Genomic DNA, 26,470 nt, shown 5'->3' on the forward strand with positions numbered 1-26,470 from the left:
ATTGGTTTCAGGTTATATTTTCACAATTCATACAAAAAAACTCATGACATTCGTACAAATATCTTTGGTACAATTAAATATAAACGACAACAGTAAAAAAGGGTAAGGTCGCGAAGCGTTTACCGTCATTCATAATTCATAATCGATGAGTATGTCGCAGAGAAATGGCCAAATCATTAATTTAAACATATATCTAAGGGATTCCCTAGAAAAAAATCAGTCATTTAATCAAAAACCTAAACCTGTTTAGTGAAATGACAAAATGAGAACGAAGAAAGGGGGCAACTCGTTTTTTCATTTGACTAGATATGTTTAGGGATTTGATAAAATCCCTATTACGCGTCAGTGACTTGACAAAACGAACTCGCAAAGTCGACTCGTTTCATCATTTCACTAAACACGTTTAGTTTAATTATAATGATAAAAATTTCAATAAAAAAAATACCATCGTCACCACCACCGCCGCGGATCGAGCGAAATCGATATAGGCGGAGCGAATGCGACTGTCGCGTTAGGGTTTTTTTCTACCAACGTCATCAGCAGTCTTAAGTGGATGAGCTCAGTTCAAAATGTTTTAACTACTTAAAAAACATGTAACGGTGCCACCAACGGTGCTGGCTGAAAATCAGCGCTGGGGTGTTTATTATTAACGCTTCAGCATTATGCTGAGCCAGTGTCCGATTCACAACCGCAATGACACATACTTTCCTACGTGTTGTCTATTTGTACTTAATACTATTGTTGTGTCTTGTGTTGCGAAAAAATGTATTTTCTTTCTTTCTTTTCTTTCTTTAACGAAAACTATCAGCTTAATAGACTTTACAAGTTATTGAGTAAGGTACAGTCGATCAAAACTCATTATTGAATATTTGTCGTATGTTATACGGGGTTAGTTGTCAGTACACTGCGTGGCTTGACACGCACTTGACCATTTTTTTAAATTGTTTTAAGTGATTATAATTCAAGGATATACTCGTGTTTTGTTGAAAACATGGCGCGACGACGCGGTGTTTAATATGCTTTACGGCCTTCCCTCGGCTTCCCTTCTCGAGGCTTCTATCTGTTCTAATTTTTCTATCATTTCTACAATGAAATGATAGAAGGACACAGAAACAATACACAGAAGACACAGAAGTCTTTTCGCCTAAATATTATACCCAAATGTTTCATTTGTTCAAACCGTTTAATTTTCTAACTAACGATTTTCTCTGATACCATTTTTTTCGTATCTTTCATAAAACAAACCTAACCTAACGTACTGTGTTCTACAAAACCATAAAAATTACAGCCAGTTTTTTTTTGGATTTAGGCAGTTGTCTCACCGCCGGCGAGGAAACGATTGGCTATCGACTATTTTCTCGCTCAAGAAACGAACAAAAGATATAAGATCCTGTGTGAGTAAAAGAAACATATATATTAATAGTTGGTCGCAGCGACAAGAGCTCTAAAACTCGCTGAGCTATAAAACTAGCTCAGCGATACTCGCTCAGCGCTGTTAGCTTGGCGACCGCCCGGCTGGAACGAGTGGAGCGAGTAATCGCCCGTCGTGCTCGAACACTCGCTTTTCACTGCTCGCCCACTCGTTTCTAGTTACTCGCTCTGCTCGCTTCTCGCTCATCATCGGCGGTGGGACAAGTGCCTTCGGAGTAATTTGGGAGTTGGGATACAAAAAACAGTTGGCAATTGAAACATTTAGGAAAACATAATTCTGAGAAAAGGCAGAATACCCTTTTGAGCCCTATTGTTTCTCTTGCTGTAGTTATTTATGACCCTGATCTTAAGGCGCATTTTTAATCACGTTATAAGAGAGACACATGACACAATTAACAAAGCTCGGGTTCACTTGACTCGTATAGGCGGTAAGGCACGTAAGTGCACGTTGCTCGTACATTTCTGTCAGAAAATCCAGTTGAATAAGGCGGAACGAACGACAAGTGCAAAGCAGGTTTCCTTGCTCATAATATCAGTCGGAAAAACACTGCTGGGCCTTACCCAAGAATCTCCACGACGATCAGTTTTGTGCTAGCGCCAATATTTTCCCGCAATTTTAGATACTAGATCCACCTTGCAGGAGGCCTACCAATACTTTGCCTACCTAATCTAAAGTCACATAGTGTCTGATTTTGGCAAGATTCTAAATTCTATCACTTAGTCACTAAATCACCTTGCATTGTTCATCTTATCACTTAAATATGGCAACATTGGAAATCATCCAGTCTTTCAATTTTGAATCACATAGGATTTAGCTTGATCTCTGCCTCATCCTTGGGTTTCTCGTTTAAAAGTCCTATGTCTAAGGGCGATGAGTATTTGCGTTTCCTCCAGCAGCACGTTGCCATGGCAACAAGGACCGTGAGCAGCAGCGCGGTGCACGCGCACACCGTCGCGCCCAGTCCAATATGGCGCGCGCGTAGCGAAGATCGCTTATTATACTTTCATCTGTCCTAACGTTCTGGTTCACCCACATTATGGGGAACAGCATTTTCGGCACGTTCTCGTACAATCTGTAATGGAAAATGTCAGATATTAAGAAATTTCTAGACTTTTTTTTTAGTTTGGGCTGCCACTATTTTTGTAGATAGCAAGAAAAAACTTCTAAATGCAAAATAGATATAATCAATTCATTTATATATGAATGTAAAGAAACTTACGCTATATGAGGTGTTGGCTCTATGAGTATGTTCAGCTGAAACCTCCCACCAACCTCCAGTGGGACTCCAAGTTTCTGAAAAATTAATAAATCATTTTTGTTTAAGAAAACACTGCTGCTTAAATGGTAAATATCGCTGATAGACCGGCAAACTTTTTTTACTCTTCATGTCAGCAAATGTTCCATAGTAGGTAAATTTAACCTTCTACAGTCGATCAAACGGATTGGATGGAACCTTTGTGTTACTAATGTCATGTTGAAATCCCACACTTTTGTCAAGGAAATCATAGTGAAGTTGATTATTAAAAGTTTCCACCCAGTATATGAATCAGTTTTAACCTCTTGCCTACATCCTTCCTTTGGGAAGGACATAAAAAATAATTATAATTGGACACTGATGTCCTTTGTAAAGTACAGAGTGAAAAAGTAGTAGGAAAAGCCGGAGATTTTTTCCTCTATTTTCCCTGAATATCGTAAGCTCTAAGCAATATAATTTGAAAGTTTCAAAAAGATATTCCGGAAAAGTATCTTTGGTAGGCAGAGGGTTGTTCAACTGGGACCTACTACGCTTTATGATTTAGATGGGTATCTAGGGGCTAGTACAAAAACTTACAGGTTCTACAGAGAAAAGAATGAATGCTTCTCCTCATCAGGCTGCATGCCAGTCACAGCTGCCCTGAGCGCCGGGTCGCCGTGCAGGAAATGCGGCAGTGAGATGAAGGACGGCGAGCCAAAGCGACACGCTGATACGTTCATCACACCTCCCCACATGCACTCGCCGTTGCAGAAGCACGAGTTATGGTGTGTCGAGGACGCTGGAAGAACGATAGAAGTTCCGTTAGGCTTAATTTGTTACGCAGAACAATATGTTGCCACCATGCTCTCCCGGATACGGCGGTGTGTGCGAAACATTCATAGGGTTGATAAAAAAGTTAAGTTGTAAGAAAGAAATTGAGTTGTAAGACAAAAAAGTAAAGTAAAGGTTAAAGTAAAGTTGGTAAGTAAAGGCTGAACAGAATTATAAAAAACCTCGCCATATTGCGGAAAACCAATAGAACTAATTTGTTGCACTGGTAACAATAAATTCAAATGTCATCTGTTATTGCTGTCAAAGCTTAACGTTGTTTGCGCGTCGTATTTTAAAGTGTTATTTTGTGTTTTTGTGCGTTAAAATGCCGAAGATTATCCATAGCCTTGGAAGGGAAAATAATAACAATGTATAAAAGTAAGTAGGTGCGCCTCCTGAGGCTTCGATGTCAAATAAAAAGAATTTAGAGGCACACGAACGTATAATAAAAATAATATCAAAAGGGAAAAGTATTTACAATGAAAATATGAGACTAGGAAAAATGGAAGGTTATGAGTTTCACTTTATAGATAGAGCTCTGTACAGGACCGCGTCGCCGGAAGGAATGCCGCTCCGCTTCTCGACTGGCCTTCTGGGCAATTCAAATAATTTTGAATACACCGCGCAGTTCCACGCGTCGGTGCGCAGATGTTTCGACACTGTGGAACCGACTGCGGCTAAGGGGGGTAATGGTTTATCTGGACGCTACATAAGTATTTGTCAGAGAAAAAGTCTGAAGGGTTAGAAAATATTCCTTTAAATAACATCGCCGACACCGTTCTCAATATAACTGGTAGGTAGCTACCGTATAGATAGGTAGTAAGTGAAAAGAATGTAGCAATTTAAAAGTAGAAGTGCTGTCCTTGCGTCAGGTTTTTATATTTTGGTCAGCGTTTATATTTTAATCGTTTTATGTTTTTAAAAAATATATTTAAAGATCTATTTTTAATTCAACTTGAAAATATTCAATTATTTCTAAAGAAAATTGATTCTAAAATTAATCTTAAAATTAGGTAATTTTACAGAAAATTGTTTATAAAGAGTTCCAGAGAAAAACTGAGATGTAGAGTTCAGAGTAAACTATGAGAGAGAGATTATGTAACATTTTATTTACACATAATTCGATACACATAAAATACTTAGATGGAAAAAATGAAAATAACATCGAATAGTATAAAGTGGACCCCACACAACACAAGAAAACAAAAAAAACAAGTTATGAAACAAGTTGTTGTTTGTTTGACAAAATAAAATGTGGATGACTAGGCATTTGTATGCCCCACTATTACGTTCAGAGAAGTCAATTACAACTAATTACAGCAGTTTCTCTACTTAAAACACTGTTGAAACCTGTTGGACTCATCGTAATTCCCAGGGCCGGATTTGGGGGAGATCATTCGGAGCTACATCCCCGAGGCCACAATAGACCTCGGAATTCTTTTTTCAAATTCCAACGAGTAAACACTAGTAAACAACTTTTCCTTTGATATTTTTTTTCGCTGTTTTACCTTTAGATACTTATAGTAATTTGTACAATTGTTAACTTTACCTCCACTCCTTTGTTGCCCCAAGGCCTCCAGAGCTCTAAATCCGGCCCTGGCAATTCCTCTCTAAAAAACGTGAACCTCACAATTGTCGAAGCCCTCTGGCGTGAAGGCGTAGCGGTGGTACGGAAGGCCTGATATCAGCCCGCTGCGCTGGTGCGTCAGCCGCAACACGCGGCACAGGTCAGGCACGAACACTGACAGCGTGGACTGCTCCGTCAGGTCGCGGGGCATGAACTCTCCAGCGCTGCCTGCCAACTGGAGAGGGAGAGATGTTACTTCTTTTAGGAGGATTCGATTTGTAGCATTCGAACATGGCGGATGTAGACAATATCTAATTTTGCTATTTCTGTTTCTTTGGCTAGTTGAAGTATAATTTTGATAGTGTTTTATGCGGCGATTTCACAAAATTCTATATTTCTCTCGTGTCTGACATTTTTTAATGCACAAGTTGTGTCCACGTGGTTTCTGGAATTTTACTATCAAGTTGCAAAAACTACAACCACCGTACAACGTCCCTCTCACAGAGAGTATACTTTGACACTGGCGAAATTGTCCTATTAATTAGGACAGAAAAGCCATATTTTAAAAGAGAAGAAGAAGTACTTCTTTTAGTCAAAATACTACAAACGGGACTTATCACGCTTAAAAACACGAGTAATATTTAACTCGACGTTACGACCACTTTACGGGGGTCGTGGTCACGACTAGACTGAAATGTGGGTGTCAAGTCTGCCTAGTAGCGCGAGTCCTTAGACTCAGAAACGTCGACACCCATAGATACATACACACACACTCACATGCGCACTCACACACACATTATTTTACTAATTATTATTTTTTCCTTTTCTTAATAAAAATGTTTCAGTTTACTTAGTAGCTACTTGGTTATACCTAGTATTACTCTATTAGCTCGCATACGTGACGAACACTGACTTGCAAGATACGGGCCTTGCCTAGTTTGTGAGTCAGGATTCAACTTATTTAATTGTGCTATGTTTAACCTGTCTTTTCTTTGTAATTGTTCATTCTCTCGTGCAATTTTGTCTTATTGAATAAAGATTTTTATTATTTATTATTTTTAACTAACCGCACTTGAGCACAAAAAGTACCGGCACTCGTATCTAAATTGAACCACCCGCACTTGGTCATTTTTATTTGTCACCCCATCACGTCGACGTCAAGGTGAATATTACTCGTGTGTTTTAACGTGATAAGTCCCGTTTATTTTGACTGTGAGTGAAAATCAGGACAGTTTAAAACGTTATACATATATGTTACTTCTTTGTTACATAGTACATATAATAAAGTCACTTTCCGTCGCCTGTACGCTTATCTTTTAAAGTAAGTGACGGAGTTAAATGCGGTATTCACCATCATAATTTTTCACAAAAGATTTATATAAATATACTAGCTTTTGCCCGCGTCTTCACCCGGGTGGAATTCGGTTATCACGCGCTGTTCCCTCGAGAACTGTGCATTTTTCGGGATAAAAAGTAGGCTTTGTCACTCTCTGGCCCATAAACTATCTCCAAGCCAGAAATCTTGTCGATCCATCGCTCCGTTTCAACGTGAAAGACGGACAAATACACAAACACACACACTTTCGCATTTATAATATTAGTATATGGATGATACATTATATTAGTGACGCGTTCCGGCTTCAAGCGGATATAGTTTTGGGTAATGGAGCTGCAAAATGGGAGGTGCCATTGATTAGAGACGGTTTTTGAAAATTGCAGCCTTGCAACAGCCGGGATGGGTCCAGTACGAGATAAGCTAAGGACAGCTTAGTTAGTCGGCGGAGATTCACATCAATAAGCTATACTTTACTATGCTACTAAATTGTTTGAATCAAAATTGTATCTCATGAGCTGCTCAGTGCTCGGGTCGCCAGGGGTTTGCGCTGAGTCAGCAAAAATAACGCCTGACTGCTGACGATGTGTGACTGTACCTTAGAACACTCTCCACTGTAAAACGGCAGGTGGTCCTCATGGTTCCAGCGTAGAACCTGACCGGGAAGAGTACCGCTTCTTAATCCCGTCGTCACCTCCATGTAGCCGTCCGTATTTATGGAGTTGTTTCTCTGGAAATATTACGATCTTGTTTTAATGTTTTATATATTTATTCAGACCTACAATAATATGGTTATAGTAGGTATAGACCAAAGCACCTATTAAGTTAGAAAAAAAATAATAAAATAATGGCTACCCGCCGATACAGGAGGCTATAACAAAATTCGAAAATGTGGTCATCAGTGGTGTAGCGGTATAGCACGCGGTACGGATTACCGAGGACCTGGGTTCGATTCCCAGTGATGGTCTTATTTTTCTGGTTTTTCTGTTTGTATTTACATTTCAAATTGTCAATTTGCTTACGAGTGTAGACCTGCTTTATAACTGCCTTTGTGACGAGACCCTGCAGGAGTCAAATGAGGGTCATTACTTAAATTTTGTTGATTTAATTCAGTTTATCACATTTTTGGAATCTGATTTCTGAAAACGCTTCACAAAGCCTATTTCTCCGAACGGTTTTCGATTTATTATATGTTTTCAAAAATTGGGACATCCCAATTGATTATTAAAAACCCTGGGCCATGGTCATGATTCAATTTGTACGACTGCTCATGTGCTAGACGTAGGTGTTCCTGCGATTATTTACAGCCAAGACATAAATGAAACATTAGTCCGCACTTTTTGATAATAAGGGCTATCGCGTGTGAATTCGCCACTAGCGCTAGTGTAGCGTGAGGTCTCCGAAATGTCAAATCTCATAGTTTTTGGCTGAGCTACGCGGGTTTATTTAAAATTAGAATAATTTTGTGAATATTTTGCAATATCTGAAATTAATTATGGCAAATATGCGTTCCGGGGCAATGAATGTCTGTGTTTTGAGACAGTTTTGTCTTTCGGAAACCTTTGTACTCCCTTTTTTCCGAACAAAACGGGGACTATGCAACACTGTGGCATGCAATTTTTTTTTATGGTACGGTTTTAAGGTGTATTAAATATGATTTTAATCTAAACTTTGTTTTCACGCCCGTAATAACAGACTTTCAAAGCCATACTTAAAAACCTCACGCAACAGTGCGCCATCTAGTGAGACAAAAAACGATAGCCCTCATTGTCTAATATTGATAGGTATTCGGTAATATCGTCGTACATTGTCCGTGACAGTGTTGGCACAAGTTTTGTGTTATTAGTTTAGTGTTATGTAAATGTTTGATGTTGATTGTGCGCCTTAACCTCAACTGCCCCAAATTTTTTGTGTTTGTACAGTTATAAACGTAGCTTGTTTTCGTCTTTGTAAATTACAAATCATTAGAACATAAATCCTATTACTTATTTGTGGTTTATGAACTTTTCGAATACCTAGTTCCTAAGAGACAAACTTTCATGAGATAGTTCTAGACGAGAAAAATAAAGAAGAGAAAAACGAAGTTTCTCAAGAAAACTCTAGGACGGCATAATCTTTGATTTGGGTACCATTTTGTAAATTGTTATACGTTATGTTATATGACAACTGTTATTAAGGCCGGGTGCGCATCATGTGATTAAAGTTCTAGCTTTGTCACTCTTTGCTATTATAAGCAGGACAGGAACATTTCAAATTGTCTTTGTGACGAGACACTGCAGGGGTCAAATGAGGGTCATTACTTAAATTTTGTTCGTTCTGAGCCAAAGCTACAAAATACCGAGCACAAATGGCCAAATTAAACTAATGTGTATTCAGTGCCGGACCTGGGGGGCTAATACAAAATTCGAAAATCCGTATCGTGCCGTCCCTCTCATTCTCGTATTAAATAATAATAAGCGTCGTCAGTGGTACGGCAAGATGCGAGGTTCGTATTATAAAATTAATGATTATATGATGGACAGGGATATTTGGAAATAATTCCGATCCGCATTGACGATCCCTTACTTCAAATAGCGAATCTACAAAAAATTGAAGAGACTACAAAAAACCATGAAAATAATTTTCTACCAGTCTGAAGTCGGTGCCTCAGCACGAGCCAGCAGGAGTGGACCTATAGTCGTCTACTTCACCTACATACATTCTTATTTATTAGACTTCAATGACTCCTGCTGTCTCGTGCTGAGGCACCGACTTCAGACTGGTAGAAAGTTATTTTCATGGTTTTTTGCTGTCGGTTCAATTTTTGGTTATATATTTTATATTGTAAATCTATTTAAAAAAATATATACCTCGTTGAGTTTCTTGCCGGATTCTTCTCAACAGAGGTTTTTTTTCCGAACCGGTGGTAATTTTTTTTTGACATTCATAAGTGCGATATAGCAAATTGAATAAAAATATTTTGACTTTGACTTTGAATGGCAAGGGGCGCCATTTTCCAGTTTCCAGTGTAAAATAAAATTATAATGGCGCCTTTTGAGAGACGCGGTAACGGTGTGGACTATTGCTTTACCATGATCAAGGGCTCTAGCAGACTGGTCATGAGACGTGTGAGTGAGAAAGACTTAGCTTTGGTCCACGGTTACTAGCAAAAAAGCAAGCAATAGTAGATTGTACAACACGAGCATAAAACGAGCCATTTTACCCAAGACATTTGTGGGCGGTGGTGATCTCTTATCATCAGGAGATCCACTTGCTCGTTTGCGAATAAAAAAAAAGACGTTCATATAGCCTCGACGTCGAGGGGAAATGGATTTAATGCTCTAGTTTTACACTCTGCTTTTCACTTCGATTGCGAGGAAATGAAATAGCAACAGTGGAGACAATGAGGGCTATCGCGTATGAATTCACCACTAGAGGCGCTAGTGTAGCGTGAGGTCTCAAGATGTCAAATCTCATAGTTTTGGGTGAGCAACGCGGGTTTATTTATAATTAGAATAATTTTGTGAATATTTTGCAATACCTGAAATTAATTATGACAAATATGCGTTCCGGGGTAATTATGTCTGTGTTTTGAGACAGTTTTGTCTTTCGGAAACCTTTGTGCTCCCTTTTTTCCGAACAAAACGGGAACTATGCAACAAGGGGCATGCTCGATATTTTTATGGTACGATTTTAAGGTGTATTAAACATGATTTTAATCTAAACTTTGTTTTTCACGCTCGTAATAACAGACTTTGAACGCCATACTTAAAAACCTCACGCAACAGTGCGCCATCTAGTGACGAAAAAAAACGATAGCCCTCATTGGTCAATCTTGTTCACTTACTGTACCTTTATTTTTCATGAATTACTATATATATATTTTTTTAATTTTACTGATGTATTTTAATTGATTTTTATTTTGATCAAAATTAAAAATGATTAAAAAATATGTAGAAACTTTTTTTGTTTGTGGCTGTTGACACCTGATTACCTTGGTCTTAGACGAAGATTTGCAGCATAAATCTGCTGCATGCAATCTAACCTTCTTTTTTGAAATTGAGTGGTTAACCTATTTTTGCTTACGTTTTGGTCGTTTTAGTTGCGGTTCACTTCTTGATTTTTTTTTAAAGGTTGAATTGGTATCCTGGAAACGTGGAACAGAGGACGCGAAAATTTGTGTTTGTCAAATGTGTTTTCCGTGGATGATTTTTGGCAATAGTGCTTGGATTAATATTTTGTTTAATATTCATGGGATTTCTTTTATGTGACACATATAATGGTGTTCTAAAGTGTTATTATTATAACCTGGCGAATTGATTGTTTCTCCAACTGCTGCGAGCTGGTGGCTCGTAGTCGCCTCCCTTTTATTAAAAGCCGGATCTGTTTTTGCCAGTTTCGGGTAAGTTTTTTCCTGTTTTGTTGCGAATTTAGGTTTTGTTAGGCTCATGGTTTGAATAAATTCTTAGTCTCTTTTATCTTTTCAGCTCCCACCTTACGTGTGGATTTTTGTGACATCGTACTGCGCTCCGCACACGATTGTGGGCATAATTTGTCATCGCTTCGTGTCGGGATTGTTGCCTGCATCCAGTGACAGGGAACCGCTCCACACCAACAACAAAGACCACGTGAAGATTGTCACAAAACTTTTGGAGTTTCTTACCAAAAACTTTATTTTTTGGCTTATAACGGCGAACTATTTTAAAATTTCAGTAGTATCACATTTTTTTTAAAAGTATTCTATGTTTTTCTAACTTGTCGCTTCATTTTATATCGTAGTCTTAAGCAAACACGTTCGGAACTCTTTTCTACTGTAATAGAATTTTATGCGCATAAGATCCTACTCTACTTGGTGTAGTATCGCGAATTATTTTGTAATTTCGAAAACTACTTGCATAGTTTATTTGCCCATTCCATATATATTTTGTACTATATTTTTCAAAATTCTAAAAGCCCACGAAGGCCTCCATGATTTCGGTAATCTTTTGGCAAAACAATACGACGACCCGTTAATACTACTCTGTTATTCATCGGCTGATTTTTTTTACATTAAATCTTTATTAATCATATCTCAAAATTATACGTTTCATTTATAGTGCATTGCACATAAGTGTTGTGTTGTGGGGCTTGCCCGAGGTTCATTGAATTTTGGGTAAGCTTCGCTACAGATTTTACTATAAGCATAAGAGCATAAAAAGTAACGTTATGTAGATCCAGCATAAACACTAACTATACGAGAATAAAAGTGAAAAACATATAGAAGTTCAGAACATTATACATACATCATAAATAATCCGAACTTGTCGACCAGCGGCGCGCCCCCCGTTGTGCTAGCTGGCAAACTCTTGCCACGTCCAAGATGGCGTCGTCGTAGCCGTCGAAGAGCAGTTCCCTGGCTAACTTGGAGACGGCCATGTGCTGGCCGAACATAGCCAATGCCATGGACAGTGTCTTCTGCTCGATGAAGCTCCAGTGGCGAGCGTTGTGGACTGCTGACTGGAAGGAAAATATAATGTCTTAAACTTTCGTGATTTTCACTCATAGTCAAAATACCACGCACAGGACTTATCACGCTAACACACGAGTAATATTTACCTCCACGTTACGGCAACATTACAGTCGGTCTGGTCTGGTCTGGAGTCTACTCGTGACCACGGCCACTTTTATGTTGCCGAAACGTCGAGGTAAATATTACTCGTCTGTGTTAGCGTGATAACTGATAAGTCCTGTGCGTGGTATTTTGACTATGAGGAAAATACACTTACCGGCCCGGATAATATCGACCTGATTTTTCGTGTAAACGCCCATAGAAACTCATTTCAGTTTGACAATAACAGAAATCTAGACAAGAATTTTTCCTATGCATACATATCTCAGGTTGCTTATTTCTACTAGTAGAACCTGAGACCAACCAACCAACCTGACCAACCTGAGATATGTATGCATAGGAAAAATTCGTGTCTAGATTCCTGTCCAGCGGTGGTGTAGGGGTTATAGCACGCAGCACGGATTGCTGAGGACCTGGGTTCGATTCCCAGCGCTGGTCTCTTTTTCTGGTTTTTCTGTGCATCCATGTATTCAGTTTGTATTTTCGAGCTTTAGGAAAGTTGAAATAAAAAAGCTGATCTGACAGTTGTCTATTCTTTAGTTACGCAACCGTTTAATCCTCTTACAGGCTTACTGAGATTTAACGAGATATTGTAACTCGTTACCGGGTTATGCCATCCGATGTAGTCACGGGATCAAAAATTTAAAGCTTTCCGAGGAATATTCTGGAACTGGCAACTATGGGATTGTCCACAGATTTTCCATGTGCGCATAAAATCTCTAATTGTATTTTAATATACAAAATTAATGAAGCTAAATTTTAGCTTTACATTTTTTGCTTCAAATGCAAATAAAATAAATTAATTAATTCATAAGCGACGTCGACCTACAAATCATGTCCTATTTAAATTCGAAGATAAAGCAGATCTAAGGAGTTCTTTGATTATTCTTTTTGGTTGAATCGACTTTTAACCTTTTGTTTGCTTTGGTCCCGATCACCAAAATTTTAAGCTATCTTTTTGTATTTTTATCTTAATCTGTGTTATTAATATTATTTGAAACAAGAGACTAGAATACAGGTTTTTTTTTACATTCCGCATTCCGCAAGGACTATTTGCTTTTGTTTAATTGTTTTACTTTTTTTATATAAAGTGCTTTATACAATTACCTAAATTTAAGTTATTTGAAAATGTTACAAAACCAAAGTAGCTTAGTTTTGCGAGTAGAATTGAACCTTGAACTTAAAGCCCCATGTTCAGAGTCACCCTGTATTATATTATATTATAGGAGATGGGGCGTGTGAACCCTATATTTTTTTATTTCGTGGAATTCTGACATTTCTTTGTGTGTTGTGTTAGGCAAAAAATATTTCCGAAAATTTAAACGAGATGAAACAAAAACTAGGAAACCAACCCACCTACCCCGATAGGCAGCGATCTGGGCAAATTTTTTATTCATATTTTTTATTTTTAAGTCTAGTTTTTAATTTTAGTTTTATTTGTATACTGTTGTTATAAATAACGAATCAATTTAATTACTTACGTACAACCATAAATAATTGCATGAAGTTTCAAGACTGACGTTTAAATTTTAATGACTTTGACATTGAAGTTTTGATTTTTTTGGCTAAATTATATGCACTAAAACACTGATAGCATCGAACAATTAAATGTTAAACTGGTTGATTTTAATAATTGACATATTATGGCTGGTGCATTTTTGTGTTAAATTCGTTCAATGTCATCTTATAAATATTAATAGTAGGTACAGATTGAAATCAGTATGTCAGACAAATGTATGTTTAACATTTAAATGGTCTGCAAAACGCTAAACTTAAATTGATTACCCATCTGATTGACTTTGAATGACCTATTTCTCCTTGAATTCGCTTGTTTTTGCACCTCCGTTTACTTAAAGTCACTAACGCGAATACTTACAGCAGCTATTATGTTGAGTATAGTGATATTGTCGCTAAGGCTGCCGTTGCTGGAGTGGTGAAGTGCCAGGTCCGTTTCGTGCGGTATGCAACGAGCCGTTCTGGTTATGCCAAGTCACGTTGACATGCCGACGATGCTCCTTGAAGCGATACGGACCTGGTCAAAAAATAATAATCAGATCAATATCATGGTGGTAGGACCTTGTGCAAGGTCCGCCCGGATTGCTACACCATCTTGCTCGCTAATCCTGCCGTGAAGCAGCAGTGCTTGCACTGTGCACTGTTGTTTCGCGTGGAGAGTAAGACAGCCGGTGAAATTACTGGCACCTGAGGTATTCCATCTTAGGCTCTAGGTTGGCAACGCATCTGCAATACCCCTGGCGTTGCACATGTTTATGGGCGGTGGTGATCTCTTACCATCAGGAGACCCACTGGCTCGTTTGCCATCCAGTCGAATAAAAAAAAAAAAAAAAAATATCATCTTCAGCCGGAAGACGTCCTCTGCTGAACAAAGGTTTCCTTAGAACGCCACAATGAATAACAACTCGTTACTTTGCATCCACCCTCAAGTCGCTAGTCCATCCAGTGGCAGGCCTACCAATGTTTCCTCTTCCAGTTACCATTACCAACCAGCGTTCCCCACCCTCCCCTACATTACGTGTGGCAACACATGGTGAGTGGAGGCCTTTTGGTTTCCTGTCGTGTCACCACTAAACTTAGTTTTAACGGAACCCTTATAGTTTTCGCCATGTCTGTCTGTCCGTCCGCGGCTTTGCTCAGGTTTATGCAAAGAAGCAATGTAAAGCAAACATGCTTATTGTTTGCAGGGTGACAGGCGATGTCATTGTGTTCTAGGATGACGTACATTGATAACACTATTTAATTTGTATGAAAAACGGAAATCTGAAGAAACCATTATTTTTAAAAGTCGCTGAGCTAATGTTGTTCAGTTTGACGAGGACGATCTATATTTTAATTTTTTGCTCGTATTACAGGCCACACCCGGTATGCGACTGATAAAAAATCTACTGGTAAAATAAGAGAAAAAAATAAACACAAACATTAAAAAACGCTTCGTGAAAAATTACTACATGAAAAAAAGACGAATAAGTAAATTTGCGATAGTGAAAAATCGCGATGTAAAAATTCGCTACTCAGAAAAACGCTTTTGTGAAAATTATCTTACAAATCATCAAAAGTCAATTTCTTTACGATATCATCCATTTAAAAAGAAACCATGTCAAAACGCAAAGAAATATTATACAAATGAACAGAATTTGTTAAACAAATTTAATTTAATTAATAGCTCTTGAACACTAATAACTAACAACATCGATGTTACTAAGTGGATAGATGACGTCGCTAGGATTTCCAGCAATGATGGATGCAGGCGTCGGCAGTTGGTCTTACTATTTTTCAATAGGCGTCCACCCACTCCGTGCAAACCGCTGCATTCATTAATGTGCTGTGAAATCTTTCCACTTACCCAGTTGAACCAGGTGGGGTTTCTCCCCGGGGAACCGCTCTGAGTTGGTCCAGTTGAAGAGATAGACGTCCATGAAGAGAGGCACGGAGGGGGCCAGCCACTCCCGGAATGCTCGGGAGTTCGGAGTGAGGGCCACTTGCTGCAAAATAAAATATCCATTGAAACAATTGGGTTGTAAATTGATACACATATGTAAGTGACCTAAAGACGAACGTGTGGTGGAAATAAATCAATTTTAAACATGGAAGCCATTTTTATAAAGTTCTTGGATGGAGGCCGCGGATCTGCCAGCGCAGCGTAAGACGTTCACCAATGAAATGGACGGATGACCTGGCTAAAGGCTCACGATGGATGCAGGTTGCTTCCAACCAAAGCAACTGAACGTTTGTGTGGGAGGCCTATGTCCAACAGTGGACATTGACTGCCAACTGCTGATTATGATGTGATGAGCCACTTCTCTGAGGTAAACTAGAAAATTAAATAAAATGATCCTTTTCAATTTGTATCGTGTGATAAAATGCAAATCAGCAAAGAGAGCATTTCAATGCCATGATTAATATAAATTTGAATTTGCTTGTCAATTTATGGACTGCTTTCGTTGAAATTTAATTCAAAGCAAACAATCGAGAAGCAATCATTGCGTTTCATTCAAATGTATTGCAATGTTGACATTTCAAGGTCGGTAGATTCGATATATTGCCGTTTCTATTTATAAGACACTTTGTTTCTCTAATAAGAGACAAAGTGTCTTATAAACTAGTCACGACGCCCCCGGCTTCGCATGGGTATACTGTAGGCGACAGGCTGCAAAACTTAAAACACAATGTTTGGTGATGTTTGTGTGTGTGTGTGTGTGTCATACTCATCCTATATCCTCAGTCGCCTCTTACGACATCCACGGAAGAAATGGAGAGATGTAATTCTAACCCGACGCCACACGGGGCTGTTTACAATAGAACACAATACAATACAATAACTCTTTATTGCACACCAACACAGTAAAAAAGCGGTACAGAATAAGAATAAGAAACAGTTATTTCATAACTAACATAATCAACCAGACCATAGGGCTGGTACCTTCTTTGCCCAGCGCCTAAGTTTGGCGGTGCAGAGGGGCAATGCGGCCTCCGTCCTGGGGACGATGCCCCAAGTGGGCGATCTCCAGGGTATTTTTTATTTGTAATTTAAAGTTTTGTAAAATTTTCGCTTGTTTAGTTATTTTGATTTGACATAATCAACTAGAAAGTAACAAATATTCCAATAACTATCTAAGTACTGGAATCCACTCAGCATTTGTAAGGTCACGAAAGTGACTTGAAAACACAGGTATATACATAGAGATTTTCTAAGGTAAGCAATACGCGGCCTTATCGCTTCAGAGCGATCTCTACCAGGCAACCTTAACAATGGACAGAAATAAGGAATACATTTTAACAGGTGGTGCAATACCAATGGTTTACCATAGTTGATAATTTTTCATGACAGGTATATGTATAATAATCCTGCTAAGTAAGTCGCTACTTATTTTATACTACGCAAAGATAAAGTATTTCCGTACTTATACAAATGTCATATTTGGTGCTAGTGACCATACAAGATATAACAATGTCTTTCACCAGATAAACATAAGAATTTTTAAATCATGCCACAAAACAGATAGGTACAGATGTAAATCTCATGTATGTACTTCGCTTTTCATACCTACACTCGGCGGTCGCTCTAAGGTTGTCAACTATGGCTTATGCACAAAAACAATCGTTGTAGTGGCACTTTATCTAGTTGTTTGATTTATTGTTGAGAATGGAAGAGGAAGAATGGAAAAATATAAAAATAATGATAACTAAAATATTTTAAATTTAATGTCATTGTTATATCACAAATTACAAATTAGTCACAGGAAATATCTTGCGACGATTTCGACATCGGCGAAATGCACGATTATTATATTTTATTGTGCAAAAAAGTTCACAGACGTGTGTCTCAAGCGGATGGCACTTGCGCTCGCACTGGTCCCAACCGGTCCGAGATATCGTGTCCGTGAGCACCGTCTATGTGTGCGTTGCTCGAGCGCACTTGTACTTATATGTAGATTGATTTCTGTACCCATCTATTTTGTGATCACGCTGTGTCACGACCCGCTGATCAAAATTGATCAAACTCGATCACAGACGTCAATTAAACGTTACTCTACTGCGCACATCATCAATCATCGATGGATGTCATTGGGCTGCGCGGGCGCACTTCGATTGACCCGTCAACCTGGCTTATCCCGGTCTCATTGAGGAATTGACCGTCAAGGTGATGCGCTGAAATAATTGATTTGCGCGTCTCTCAACATAATTGCATGTATGCATACTCCTGACACAGAATTGAAATCCATTGTCAAGAAGGCACTTTAGGCTAAGATATCTTAGATGTATGTGTAATGTGTATCCCGCTAATATTATAATTGCGAAAGTTGGTAAGCCTGTTTGTTTGTTACTTCATCACGTCTAAACCGCTGAACCGAAATAGATGAAATTCTATACAGATAGTTTAAGTCCCGGGGTAGGATATAGGATAGTTTTTATCCCGGAAAATTGCACAGTTCCCGCGGGATAGCGATAACCGAATTCTACGCGGCGGAGTCGACAGTAGGGCTTTGCAATTCGAATATTCGAATATTCGAATTATTCGAATATTCGGCAAAATTTCGTATTCGAATATCTGAGGGTATGGTATTCGAATATTCGATATTCGATTTTATGTTAATAAGATTTATTTGTATAAGTACTAATTAACAGTGTGAAGATTAAACAAGACACGAGACATGACGCGAACGCCTAAAATTGAAAACCTTAATGTTAAATAAATAAATATAATGTTAAATAAATGAATACTTCGTGTGTTCCGAAGTTTTGATACGCATTTTAAACCTTAGATTTGAAATAAGAACCAGCGGGCAGCTTGATTCGGCTGTTTTAGAATTTTAATTTGAACTTGTAAGAAAAAAACATTTTTTTCGATTTAATTCTATTTTTCTTCAAAGTGGTGGGATACAAACAATGGGGTCTACTGCTATTTTTTGTAAAGTCTAGGCACGAATTATCATCAGAACGACGTCCCGAAGGTTCTAAAACCACTATCTGCGTTTCTATTCGCTGGCAAGGATTGGGTTTTCCAGCAAGATTCGGCACCATCACACAACGAAGTCAACACAAAAGTGGTTAAAATATAATTTCCGGAAATTTTTAATAGGTACTGAGAAGTGGCCCTCATCGTGCCCAGGACCTAATGGTATATTGAGAGACATTCAAATCTCTAGGCCCTAAAACGGGCTTCATATAGTCGATTGGAAACGACGCTTAAGTCTTTGTAATAATAATAAACAAAAGGGTAGACATTTTTAGTAAAGGCTACTTTTAACTGCTGCCCCGCTCGGGACTTGTTATGTTACGTTGCCAAGGAGTGATAGTTACCTCGCCGTTTCGACCACGTTCCGGTGGCCGTGGTCGCTGGTGGACTGATGTGTAAGGTATCATGTCTGCTTAGCAGTGCAAATCCTTGGAACTACCCGCCCTTGATTACAACTAGTACCGGCACTCGAGACATGATACCCTACACTTCGGTCTGCTCGTGGCCGAAGCCACCGTGGTGTGGTTAGGGCGTCGAGGTGGTTCTGGCTCGTTGTTCGCGTGATGGGTCCCGTTTGTGGTAGCAGTTGAAGAGTGAAAATCACGAACGAAAGTTTAAACATAACACATTTAACATTATAATAATACTTTTACTTTATAAAGCAAATGTGTTATAGTAACCCTACACACACGTTTCAAAACGTATGAGCACACAAGGTATAATTTTTCAATTCACCGCTTTTGCAATTGCTTTTTTTAATGTGGTATGATTTTTGAGACTTATTACGTGACAACACAGCCGATTTTATAGTATTTTATGTTTTATTCAACTTTTCTAAAATATTCGAATATTATTCGAATAATTCGAATACTTCCGAATTACGATTCGAATATTCGAATAATGAAAACGGTCGAATATTGCAAGCCTAGTCGACAGGTACCAAACGGCTGTTATTAACTAACAGCCTTATTCATAAAAAGTTAGAGCCTCCTTGAAGCTCCTTGAAGGCCCGATGCTAAAAAACATGATTCATATCGTCTGTCGATCAAGGCTCTGCTAAAGTTAGAGTACCGTAGACCCTCCTTTATCTCCTTGCTAAGTCACAAAATGGCCGCCACAAGTTTGACCAGCTGACTTTGACAAGAGCAAAAAAACCATACCGAAGACATTTATAGTGAAGCAGGGTTACGCAAAGATTAAAAAAAAATCAGGAAAATTTATTTTCAGGAATTTGTATTTAAAAATCCTCTAAATTAGCTATTTATTTACTGCTACTTTAACTAACAATAAAATATGAAAAAAAATTAGGATGATTAACATAATTACGGCTTTTTGCACAACATAAACATGCGGATCGGAAATGGCGGGAAACAAACATCTCGCTTTTTGTTTTATTTTTCCTGCTAATTTTCTGTCACTGCTGTCAATTTTTTTTAATTATCGATGAGGCCATTTTTTGGGCTTTGATTGTCAAGGTGGCCCACATAACGCATCTAATCCGTCTATCAAGCAGCTCAACAACTAGCAGACTGCTAGCAAAGCGTTTATGAATCATACTTTTTGACAACCGTCAAAAAATCAGTCTTAATCAGTCTTCTAAGTAACAGACCGATCAAACCTCAATTAAGGATTTTTTCTGAATAAGGCTGTTAATGGTTATCATGGCCAGGGATGTCTGGAAATCATTCTAGCTTCAAATCGCGTACCACAAAGTAACTCGCTTTCACACAAAAAAGCGCATCGAAATCTGTCCATGTATATGTATAAAAAAACCACAACAATAATTACTGCAGGGGTAGTCCGCCTTTTGAAATGAAATAAAAAATGAAATGAAATGAAATGAAATGAAATTGAATTTATTTGCATTAAGCGTGGGATTACATTGATGTCAGTTATTCGTATTATAGAACACACACTTAGCTATTTTAAAGCATGCAAAATTTATCGTCCTTAAACTAAATGTGAAGCTAAAATTACATAAACATGTCACAGAATAATAAAAACAATTACAATTATATATTATTAATTTGAATAAATATTTTCATGTCATAATAAAATATCACATAATCAAGAAAGCAATACCAATTGTTTCCTAGTTATTGTTATGTTCTAAAAAATCCTTTACACTGTAAAAACATTTGTCTCTTAACCATTTTATTAATTCTTTTCTAAATTTTGTTAATGTCGTGATTTGTCTAATTATTAACGGTATCCGATTATATATTTTAATTGACATTGCGTAACAATTTTTGCTATACAGTGCACTTTTTTGTGGTGGCTTGGCTAGTTTTGCAAAATCTCTGGTCCTGAGCCTAGGATTCACTGACACTTTATTATAAAAATCTGGGTTTGACCTTACAAATAAGCCAACCTCTAATACATACTGCCCTGTCAGGGTTAGTATATTCAGCTCTTTGTACAAGGGTCTACATGGTTCTAAAGGTCCTACTCCACTTACGGCTCGCACACATTTTTTTTGACATATGAAGGCTCGTTTAATGTCGGATGAGTTACCCCAAATGATCAGACCATACCTTAATATTGAATTAACATAACCATGATAAGCTGTACTTAACACTTTACTTTTATTTATGTAACCTTTTTATTTTTTTCTTTTTGTACAAAAAGAGTATAAACAAACATACAAACAACTCGACAGCACGTACTAATACTTTCCGCGTATAAATGAGGTACGATCGAGGACTATGCTCGGGGTTTCTCTGCGGGATAGAATTAGAAATGATGATATCCGCAGTAGAACTAAGGTTACCGACATAACCCGAAGAATTGCGAAACTAAAGTGGCAGTGGCTGGGCACATTGCTCGCAGGACTGATGGCCGATGGGATCGGAAGGTTCTCGAATGGCGTCTGCGGACCGGGAGAAGAGCTGTCGGTAGGCCTCCAACAAGATGGAGCGACGACTTGGTAAGATCGCGGGATTGCAGTGGATGCGGAAAGCACAAGACCGGTCTGAGTGGAGAGCCTTGGGGGAGGCCTATGTCCGCAGTGGACGTCTTTCGGCTGACATGATGATGATGATGATGATGATGATGGTGACAAATGACGTAAGTATCATTGCATTCACGTTTCACGCTAATGGATGGTTCGGCGGAGTGTCGCCTGGCCATGAACTCACGTGCGAAGCCCTACCGCGTAATCCAAAGTGCTCCCTTCACCTTGAGATTTGTGGACCTGGCCAACGTGCACGAAGGACCGCGTGGGATATGTTAATGCTATTTATATTATGAAAAATAATTTATTTAATTACAACGCATATATACAAAAAACCGGCCAAGTGCGAGTCGGCCACTATAGGATATTAAATACAAAGAAATCGCATACTACAAAAAACCGGCCAAGTGCGCCGTGGACTCGCGCACCGAGGCCCGTACAAATATTTTTATTGTATAATGCAACTAAAACTAAATTTAGCTTTTCGCAATTTTTCCTTTATCTGTGCTATTAAGACGTTGCTTCGTACCAAATTTCAAGATTCTGAGTTCACGGGAAGTACCCTGTAGGTTTTGACTCCTTTGCGAGAGTCGAACATTTGCAGCATAAACGGCTGTATCTTTTGATTGCGTTGGCTTAGAAGTTAGATTTTCTCACAGCTTCAATGGAGACGTGAGTATTTGATATGAATTTCAGCTTGACACCTCCATGCGTTCATAAGAAAAAGGGTCTTGACAAACAGACAGACGGACAACTGTTGGACATAGTCCTTCCCCATAAATCTCCAGTTGCTTCGGATGGAAGTGAACCCATGGCTTAGGCTGTGTTTCCCGCGAGAAATGTTGCGAGAGAGTGTTTGTCATGAACCAATAGAAGCGCTATCCTCGATCAGCACAAGCGTTTGAACACATTCTGCAGGTGGTAGGACCTTATGCAAGGTCCGCCCGGATTGCCACCACAATCTTGCTCGCTAATCCTGCCGTGAAGCAGCAGTGCTTGCACTGTTGTTTTTCGGCGTGGAGAGTAAGCCGGTGAAATTACTGGCACTTGAGGTATCCCATCTTAGTCCTCTAGGTTGGCAACGCACCTGCAATACCCCTGGTGTTGCAGATGTTTATGGGCGGTGGTGACCATCAGGAGACCCACTTGTTATTTGCCATCCAGCCGAAGAAAAAAAAAAGATTCCTTGCATCGCATCCTCGCGGCACATCTCTAATGGCAACGCAGCCTAACCAAGTTATACCTAACTCCATCTCGTTGTTGAATTACCTACGCTGCGCTTGCCGATCCGCGGTCTCCATTCGGAACTTTTCGGCACAACGCCATCAGTTCTCCTCTTAACAAATACGTTAATACAAAGCAAAAAAATAGTATATTGTTTAACAAGGGACTAATACAAGCCATAATGACACGAGATGTTTAGCCACCCGAGCAGAGCGAGAGTGGCTTAGTTCGAGTGGCATTTGGTTGTTTAGTCTCGCGTTAAACACACACTTTGAATGCGAGGAACAAAAAATTCATTTTTTTTTTAATTATAATATTAGGTACTTTTTTAAAACTTACGCTCGACTAATGGACGGCCATCTGTTCAAAATTCAAATAGCAAAAAATGTTGCGCGGTTTTTTCTTTTATTTATTGTTTACGAAGTGACGCTTTAAAAGCTTGCATATCTAGTCAAAAGTTTAAAAAAATGGAAAACTATTTTAAAACTGATTAGAAAATGCATAATAAAATGAATTAATCCTTAATATACCCAATTGAATAGATTCATATTCGTAATCATTCATTAAATATTTTTGCACAGTTGTCATTTTGAAGTTATTTCCACGCCTAAAAATCCTCCATTCACAAACACCGTGTTGGCTGTTAGGGTTTCCACCGTAAATTAAAAAAAAATACGTTAATCCCTATACAATAAAAAGCAGCCTTAATTCCGTTATGCAGACTAAAGTTACATTTTAAGAGCATGAGAAGTGAAAAAATTATAACTGCCAGCCAAAAAAGCTATATTTACAAATGTCACCCAGATTGCTAATATTATTCGGGTGCTTTTCCTCATTGTACAGTCACCAGCATTAATATCTGTCACAGCGGAGCATGCAAAAATATCTGACGCGTCCTTCCGGCCCTAGAAATAGAGTCGTAACAGATATTTATGCACGCTTGTTGTGTCAGATATTGGTGCCGGTTACTGTACTCGTATGGCAATGTCACCAGAGGAACGGACAAACTTCTTTTGTATTATGAATGTGAAAATTTATGACTTGTATGTGTGCGTGCGGGCGTGTTTTTGTGTCTGTGCATGCGAGATAAAATCGCTTGATGAATTTTGATATAATTTATTACAAAGATAACTGGATCTCTGGCATATTTTAACCCACGATGCTCTGCTTAAGAAAACCACTGGGCCACCACACCTTTGACTTTTTTTCGGACGGACTGTTGCTGTTAGCCCCAGACGGCTTTTACAGCTTACCGGAGAGAGGGCGAGCGACCAGATGGGCTGCTCAGCAAGTGGGTGGTTTTACGTGTGTTTATATTCTTATACTTTTGGGGCTACAAATACGGACCCACTTTAGTAGGTATAATCAAGGAGCGCTGTTTTTCAACGAAGCTAGCCAAATAAATACAACGTATACGAGGTCGACTTAGTCTTTGAAGGACACGCGATCTTAACCCTCCCTAGGGACTACAAGGGCACTACAAGCTGTCCAATTTATTGGTTATTACGTAATGGATCGGAACCCGCGCTAAATTGAGTCAAGGGTTAACTTAAGGTTAAACGGACCTTGAAGTGGCCAGTTGGAAATTAAAGGAAAAATACGTCGTTTTTGGTGTATGTATTGTACTAATATTAAAATTTCGATTATTTTTATTTATCTTTCCATTGTACTCGTCTACTCTTGTTTCTGATATCCTATCAATCGTTCAACGGTTAACTGGAAGAGATCCCTTTAAGGGATAAGTTCGCCTTTGTACATCTTTTTACTTATAGGTACTATTTTTTGTTAATTTCATGTGTACAATAGAGAGTTTTACAGTAGAATACAATAAATGTGAAAGTTTGGATTTGGTAACAAATGCTGTAGGTACAGTCGAGTTCATAAGCTTGTGAGCAAAATTTTGTTCAAAAATATCTGAACACGACTCTATTGTTAACGGCGTAGCGTGGTCTACCACCCTAAAGTTGAGTGTTTGCATGTCATAAAACAATTTAGACGTGTCTGCCATTTTCTCTCAAGCAGATTACATTTGAAATTTACCACGAGCTTTTCGTAAGGAAAAAAAACATCGTGAGGAAACCTGCACAATGCGAAGCAATTAGTGGTGCGTGTGAAGCTCCTAATCCGCACTTGAGAACTCGTCTTGTTCTGAGAGGATGTGCCCAGCAACAAGTAGCTGATGATGATGATGATGATGTGTCTGCCAATTTGAAAGTTCGACTTTAGCGAAATATTAATTTGGTAAGAATTTGTTTAAAAATTGATAGACCACTTATTTTGCTGATGGTACATATTAAATACATAGCTGGATGTTGTTTATAACATAGTATAGTAGTTATCTTATATCACGCCGCGCAGCGCGGCGAGTCGCGCCGTTTGATCATCTAATTAGTTTTAGTTTTAAATGTTTTTTTTATAAAATTATATGTAGTTACCAATGTTAGTCAATTTATTGAATCAGGCGTTACTTTGCGGGGGTCCATATCAATGAACTAAAAGAATTTTTTTGCTCACCCGCGACTTGTGATAGATACCCTTAAGGGCGCGGGTGAGCAAAGAAATCCTGTCCTATGTTAGTCTTCAAGGTATTTATTATGGACCGTGTTGCCTGAAATAAATGGTTTCATTAATATTATTTTTATTATATTTTCATAGGATGAGCATGTAAAGTCTCGAATTCTTCCGTGGAGTTGATTGATACATAGATACGAAATTTTGCGAACGCAACTTTATAAAACGTAATTAAAGTCAATAAATGTTAAAAAAGTATATAATTTTTGGAGTAGAAGTAGTTCATGGTGTGTGCGAAGTTCTAATCCATACTCAGCACCGCGTGGGCACTCCACTATCTACGCTGTCTATAACCTAGTGCCATCCATGAAGACGCGTATTTTGTCAATTAGACGTTAATGCTATTGTAATAAAAACCACGGCACGTGTCATCGTGAATGACTACATATACATTATACAGCCTAAGCCCTCTCATTACGATAAAAGTCCTGTGCTAGACTTGTCGAGGTTAGAGCTGATGATATTTATAGCTAGAATTCGTCTAAAGCTATCCGCGGAACTTTGCAATTTTCCACGATGAAATTTATCCTATGCCCTTTCCAGGGTTTGAAACTGTCCATACCAAATTTCATCTAAATCAATTCAGCGCTTTATAAAGAGGTAACAAATACACAGGCACAAGCAGATAGACAGACAGAGAGAGTTACTTTCGCATTTATAATATGTATTTAGTAAAGGTAAGCTCTAAAGTTCAAAATCGGGGTTTGCCAGCGAGCCATGGAGCGCAGCATGCTAGGTTTAAAACTCGTCGATCGGATCCGGAACACCGCCCTGTCCATGACCCAAATTTCATCTAGGTCATCGGCGTCTAAGCTGAAGTGGGACTACACTGGCACATGTTTGCCGACATGCCAGACGAGCTTTGGGCAAGATAACCACGAGTGGATTGCCCACCAACTCGCCCCCGACCTGGCATTTAGGCGGCGATTTTCGGGATGAACTGGACTTCTTCTTAATGACTGGCCCTGTATGCAGGGACAGAGAGCAGTGGAAGTATTGGGGGGAGGCCTTTGCTCAGCAGTGGGACAGAATACTAACAATAATATAATAAATAATAAAAGGTAAAGGAAAACAACTTAGATTTCATGAAAGGCAACATCTTAGTGTTGCTCTAGAGGTAACAAAAAACACTTACGCGGGCAAGCACGGAGTCGAACACGCGTCCCCAGGTGAGCGAGATGGTGATACCGGCGACCGCCAGCAGACCGCACACGCACGCGAACACGCAGCGCCAGCGCGGCGCACGACCACGCATCTCGACAC

At 38.8% G+C, this 26,470-nt stretch overlaps 1 pseudogene; it reads right to left on the reverse strand.

The window, feature by feature from the left end:
• Positions 1-2,070: 2,070 nt before the first annotated feature.
• On the reverse strand, positions 2,071-26,470 carry LOC141432268 (protein peste-like; annotated as a pseudogene).

The sequence above is a fragment of the Choristoneura fumiferana genome, chromosome 10 (assembly GCF_025370935.1).
Source record: "Choristoneura fumiferana chromosome 10, NRCan_CFum_1, whole genome shotgun sequence".
Lineage (NCBI taxonomy): Eukaryota > Metazoa > Arthropoda > Insecta > Lepidoptera > Tortricidae > Choristoneura > Choristoneura fumiferana.